The sequence below is a fragment of the Sinocyclocheilus anshuiensis genome, unplaced genomic scaffold, assembly GCF_001515605.1.
Source record: "Sinocyclocheilus anshuiensis isolate Anshui unplaced genomic scaffold, SAMN03320099.WGS_v1.1 scaffold603, whole genome shotgun sequence".
Lineage (NCBI taxonomy): Eukaryota > Metazoa > Chordata > Actinopteri > Cypriniformes > Cyprinidae > Sinocyclocheilus > Sinocyclocheilus anshuiensis.
In genome coordinates this window covers 1068814-1075817 of record NW_015551055.1, presented here as the reverse complement: position 1 = coordinate 1075817, position 7004 = coordinate 1068814, and the positions used below count along the sequence as shown (strand labels likewise).

The following is a 7004-nucleotide window of genomic DNA, read 5'->3' as shown; positions in this document are numbered from 1 at the left end:
TGGTGGAGGGCACAGGGCAAGTTATGCTCCAAAACTACCCTAACAGTCTGAACGATTTCCTGTATCCTTTCCCACGCTTGCAGAAAGTGAGAGGGGGAGAAAAAGAAACCAAGAGAATTGAGAAGAACGAGAGGAAGGGAGATACTACAGAGAGTGATATAGAGAGGAGAGAGGAAGTGTCATGTCTGCGTTTACAATTAACGGATGCAATGACGCCTTTCTGTTCCTCACTGATGACAACCAGCTGTCCCTAATAGAGAATGACAGCACTGAAGAAACAAAAAAATTTAACGCAGAGAGCAAGGGGAGAAGAGAAAGATGTATGAGGAGTGGAAACGGAAACATGGGAAGAGCAAGACCAGTTAAAATGAGTCTGTGGGCTAAAGTGAACCAGAGAATGCAGCATCAATCCCCTCATTAGCCATTAGCTTCAGCACAGATGGGCTCCTCATCCTGCTCTATCACAAACAAATTCTACTAATTGAAGAACAGCGAAAGCAAGAGTGCTGTTACCTTCCAATCACAATATGCCATTAAAGACAGCAATACCAATGTACACAATCCCACATCCTTAAGAGAACCACAAATTTACTCAAATCTGACCAGATGCATGTCTGATGGAGCTGTCCGATGCTAATGCTAATCTAATATTGATTCTTCATAATGGCACTGGTTTACAAAGCTTCCTTCTATTGGAAAAAGCCATTATTTCAACATGGCATTGCTTAGCTAAAGCTAACCATGTTTATATGATACAATCACTTCACTGTGTCCCTAATTCAGTTAGTTTCGTAATTTTGCTTAAAACCATAAAATGGATGGTTAAAACTTCAGCTAGTCAGACAGTCAAAATCGATTTTTTAAGCACCCAATAAAAACCATACAAGACAGATTGTCAATTCATTATTGATTTTTTTTAAATGGCTACACTGGCTAGAAGCACAGACCGATCTCTGCTGTCTTATTACCAGGTTACTTAAACTGACACTAATTTTGTTTAGACGTGCAGTTATAATCGAGGTGCATAATATAATCAAGTGTGTTTTCGTGTACAGTTTGCATATTTCTATCCAAGTACACATGACAAAATGCTGAATATTTGAAGGATTAAATAGATGTTGCTGATCACCTCTGTATTTTGGAGCATGTTCACAACATCAAGGCCAACTGTACTCTGTATGACACGCTGACAAAGAAAAGCTACTTCGCAGTATCCAGGTCTGCTGTCTGATAATTTGAAAAAAACTATTGCTTTAGTCTGATTGAAATTGAACTTTTAAAGTGCACGCAAACGCAATTATTGACAAAGCAACTCTTAACATAACAGACTTTAAATCTACTCCAGACTATATCAATAATGAATGAAAGTAACGACAATAGTACAAATAGAGGACATTGGTACTAAGCAACCTAAAGAGCACTTTAAGAAAGTTCAACTTTGTCCTTTTTTTCTCAGTTATGTGAATAAAAGACTAAATTAAATTGGTTCAGTGTACAATCTCTTTGTATAATTGTATAATCTCTTTATGAAATTTTTGAAGCAACCAACGTTTTGGAGTAACAAACTTTTGATGGAGGGACAGAAATCTCTCAGATTTCAGTAAAAATATCTTTGTGTTTTGACATGAGGGTGGCAATTAATACGTTTTCATTTTTGGGTGAAGTAACCCCAAGTCATTTCTATGGTTATATATTTATATACTTGTGTCATATTTACAAAGTTGTATTAATGTGTAATTCGCAGCTTTTTGTTTGCCCGCAAATCAGTTCATTGAAAGACTTGTTCTTCACATTAACCTATGATCATCTGTCTGCTGAAGTACCAGAGAACTAGTCAGTAATATGCTGAAAGGTCATTAACTAATCATTATAGTGTCAGACTACACATGACCAAAGTCTCATTCAAGGGAAGTCTGTTCACTCGGCGACCATATTTGCAATGCCTCCAGGCAGCTACTTTGGGAATGCAAAAGCACTGGTTTTGCATTTTTTCAATGACAAGAAAATTTTAATTAATTGCAGTTCACTTAATTTTGAAGCGGATTTGCTATCCATGACAGCGTTTCGTTTAAATTAATTGTGTGCCATAAAAGCATTTTTAGATTTGAGAAGTGGTCTGCATCTCCTGCATCTCCCTTAAAAGCCACCCGCATAAAAGCTTATTGTTCAAATTAATGCACAACTCAGACAAACTCTACGTGTGTGTGTAACCGTAATAAAATTATGAGATAATTATTCCTTCACAAATAAACCTCTCAATGAGTAAAACTGATTGTGTCTATTATTATAGATTTACACAACATTTTAACTATTTTCTAAATCATTTTTAAATTATTATTATTATTATGTTTTAAATATTTTTCCTGATTTAACTCTTTGGTACTCTTGTAAGAAAAACAGCAGTGATTGGGACAGAGTTTCAGTATCACCTTCACTTAAAATGATACAATCTAATCCTGTTTATGTGAAATAAGCCTGCTACTGAGCAGATTTGAGCTAATGGACCTGTTGCTTTGACAGCAACTCCGGGATGAGCTTCGAAGAACCTAACAATCCTGGATCACGTCAAATCGTCAACAATAAAATCCAGCTAACTGAGTAATCCATGTACGAAGAACGGACCCCTGTAGTAAACTTTTACACACACACGCAGAGTTTTTTCCTCTTTCTCCTTCCTGTGACATGACCTTGCTCGCGAGTTAAAAGTAAAGTGATTTTATTCATTTGGTGTCTGCTGTTTTCTTACCTGTGTAACTTAATGTGACAAGCCTGAACATGTGCCAGGGAAATACAAGGAAAACAAAAAGCCCAGGCAAAGAATTGGACAGGACAATGGTGGAACGTCCTATAAGACAACTGAGTCCTGCTATTCATGTCACTGCCTGTAGAGCTGAAGGCTATATGTGGAATCTAGTAACCACTAACCAGGTACTAGATTTGCCTTGAAAATAGGCCACATATGCTGAAACGCCCACAAACGTTGTACACAGAATAACAGAGCATTGTGATGGACAGACATGAAAACCTGCCCTGTCAGTTCAGTGAGCAGCAGAGGGACATTGTGGCTCAGCCACACACAAACAACACAACAACAGAAAAAAAAAAAAAACTCAGAAATACAGTGCAAGGGTGTGTTTTCTTGCTCACAAAACCTGTTCTACCACAACGTTAAAAGTTTCATTTCTTTTTTGTTCCTGGTGAAAGGGTGATCAAGCTTGACTGCGCATGTGCTGGTGAGCCTGTGAGAATGTGTGCACGCTCATCCAACTGAAAATGACATAAACTGGATTCATGGAAGTAAGGCTGACTTTTAACAACATTTCAGTACTTAGAAGGAAAAGAAATGGAGTGTGTTTGATAATGGCATCATTAAATATAATAATAGCGACATTAAATATAAATGTTACTGAATGTGCAAGTAAGTTACTGAAGAGACGAGATGAGGTGGCCTCTTTACTATTAACTGGAGAGGACAGGCTCCCCTAGAGCCTATATTCCCTACGCCAAACAAGGTTACTGCCTTTCCTCCGGCAAAGATTGGCCTAGTGTCCTAATACCATATCGCAATACATTCAGCGCAACACCAATGCAACATCCACATCAATTCAATTAGGTATGCAGCAGAAAAAATTACTCTCCGCTTCTTGCTTCGATATTTAGGAAGTAAACACATTAGCGCCTTCGCCACATGAAGGAATCTCCAAATAAAATACTCAGCTAGCAAAATAAACAATTAGTTTTGGCAACTGAATTTGCTGCCGAGTTAATGCGAGTTTCACACACACTATGTTGTGTCTCCTCAAACTGCAAAAAGTCCCTTCTCTAGATTTACTGGAATCAGCTTGAGCTGCATCCCCATACCACACATGCCACACTGATCAGTCCAAGAACAAGAGAAAAGAGGGAAAACAACATATCTAATAACTAAACAGAGAGAGAGAGCGAGAGAGAGAGAGAGAGAGAGAGAGAGAGCCTGATGAGTTCATGTGGGACAGTTTGCATTTTAAGAACTTAATCCTAGAAAGACAAGGCCAGAGGGACAATCACCACAAATCAGCGCAGGAAACGCCATCTGCCTGACCCGCCGTGGACCTCCGTCTCTCCATCTCACCTGAAACCGCACGTAATCACCATGTAACCCCACACACTAGCTGTCACAGAGGAAAAAATCACCATTTATCATAATGGCTGGGGGTGGTATAATGGCTCAGTAAGAAGAGCCAAATTTGAGGGCACCATAGCGTTGTGAGCTATTCCTCACGTTGGGTGAACTGACATTTGTGGTAATGGTAAGCTCCATCGCAGAGATAGAAAGGTGATGGATTGTCATGTTTAAGTGGCTTAAAAATATCTTCCTCATGGGTTACGCATCCAGATAGCACTCCTGGAGAAAAGATCCTTTCTTCCTGAACCTGATTGAATAAATGGAGTAGGTGTTAACTTCACTATTGATTAAGAGGTTTTTTTCTAGACATCATATTATTCAGATGATCCCAGAGGAAAATTGCTCTTTCAAAAGGGAGGACGCCTTGATTGAATTTCACTGGCTAAAATTTAATTTGATTCATGAGCACTCACATGATAAGCCAGTAGCCCACATGGCAGGAGGAGAGAGAGGGGGACACATACAGGAATAAAGAGATGATGCAGACAGGACTGATAATAGATAGGGCAGAATTGTCAGGACAGGTAAATTAGATTACCATTAAAGATGTGAAGCCAAAAGATGTGTACACAAAAAAATGTGTAGCCATAAAACAAATCAATCATGTTTTGATTGAGTTGTGATTGAAAGACACAAGACTTCACTAAACGCTTCAGCGGTCATTCCATCATATTCATGTATTAATTCCACCCCTTGTATACCGATGCTAGGATCCACAAGTTTAATGCTAAGAAAGTAGTATGCAACTTAAGAGATATTATTCTACGTGGGCTGGAATGAAATGTGACATTGAAAGGCATTTTATCTTCCTCTATTTTAATTACGCCATTAAAGGATTAGTTTACTTCCAGAATAAAAAAAAATTCTGATAATTTACTGACCCCCATGTCATCCAAGATGCACATGTCTTTCTTTCTTCAGTTGCAAAGAAATTATGGTTTTTGAGGAAAAGATTCCAGGATTTTTCTCCAAATAATTGACTTAAATGGTGGCCAACGGGCTGAAGCTCCAAATTGCAGTTTCAATGCAGCTCCTAAGGGCTCTACACGATCCCAGCCGAGGAGTAAGTGTCTTATCTAGTGAAACGATCCGTCATTTTCTTAAAAACATAAAAACTTATATACTTTTTAACCACGAATGCACGTCTTGCACTAGCTTTGTGATGCGTGTCTGCAAATTAACGCATGACGTAATTACGTTGGAAAGGTCACACGCGGTTAGTTCGTCGTCTGTGTACTCTGGTTCAAAGGTAGGGTAGGGCGAAAAACTCCATCTCATTTTCTCCTCCAACTTCAAACTCGTCCAACATCATTGTTTTACCTTTTTTTGTAAAGGGCATTTGACTTTGTTTGCATTTTAGCTTTGTAAACACTGGGTTGGTATTTCCGCCTATGTCACACGTGACCTTTCCAACGTGACTACATAATGCGTGAAGTCGAGCTAGTGCAAGACGAGCATTTGTGGTTTAAAAGTATATCAATTTAAAAAAAACATTTAAATGATCAATTGTTTCACTAGATAAGACCCTTATTCCTTGGCTGGGATTGTGTAGAGCCCTTCGAAACTGCATTGAAACTGCAATTTGGACCTTCAGCGGCCGTTGGCCACCATTGAAGTCCATTATATGGAGGAAAATCCTGGAATGTTTTCCTCAAAAACCTTAATTTCTTTGTAATCAGTAATCACATTAGTGTAAGGGAACAGAACTGTTTCTAATGTTTCTACATTGTACAACCTATGACTTATGTTTGAACCACTACATGACTGAACTAATATTAAAGGGACAGTTCAGCCAAAGGAACTTAAAATTCTGCCATCATTTACTCACACTCATATCATTCCAAACCCATAAGACTTTTGTTCATCTTCAAAACTCAAATGAAGATATATTTAATTAAACCAAAGAGATTTCTATCCCTCCATTTGAAGTCCACGCAACCACAAATTGACACTTATAAAAAGTTCATAAAGACACTGTAAAACAATCCATATGAATCGAGGGGTTTAATCCAAGTTTTCTGAAGAAACACGATTGCTGTATATGATGAATAGATTTAATTTAGGGTTTTCTTTACATTAAACATTAGATATGGTAAATGGAAGCTTGAACGTCCTTGCTTTTCGTACAAGAACCAATTGACCCTAGTCAGAGTATTTAATTTCTGACACGAGGTGAGGCTGCGAAGGATAGAAGTACAGTGTATTCTATAGATTGTACTGTTGTTTAACAACATATGGATTGTCCAGCTGACAAAACGTCTTTCTGAAAAAGACTTCATAAAACAGTGTTTGTTGTTATTACTATGTGTATAAAACTGTGTATGAAAATGGCTACGTTTATGAGGTCTATGAGGTTGCTTGGTTGCACAGACTTTCAACGGATGGACAACAATGAAAATATTAAAAATATCTTTATTCATGTTCCAAAGATGAACAGAAATACATACGAATTTGGAGCGACATGAGGGTGGGTAATCGATGACAGAATTGATGACATTGAATTTTTGCTTGAAGAACCCATTCATTTGGCATAACAATAATTGACCTTGAAGCAAATTTAGGTGTTTTTACTTTTGCTTTTGGGAATTAGGCTGACACAAAATATAATCAACAGCACAAACTTTAAAATAAAAAAACCTAAAAAAAGGAAAACATTTTAATCAATTATTCCATAACATCCCTGGGTACCATGTGTCCCTAGTTATAAGCAACCTAGCAAACGTATTTTGCCATATTTTATTATAATTTCTGCAAAATTCTGTATAAATAAATCACAGTACTTCCATAAACATACATTAGAAAAGACTAAAAGATTTTCTGATCATATTGTAGGACTGGT

At 37.7% G+C, this 7004-nt stretch overlaps 1 protein-coding gene across 2 annotated transcripts in view; it reads right to left on the bottom strand.

Moving 5' to 3' along the window:
• Window positions 1-7004, bottom strand: part of LOC107661968 (1-phosphatidylinositol 4,5-bisphosphate phosphodiesterase beta-3-like) — a 72431-nt gene that overhangs the window by 43329 nt on the left and 22098 nt on the right. The gene's annotated exons all lie outside the window — the stretch shown is intronic.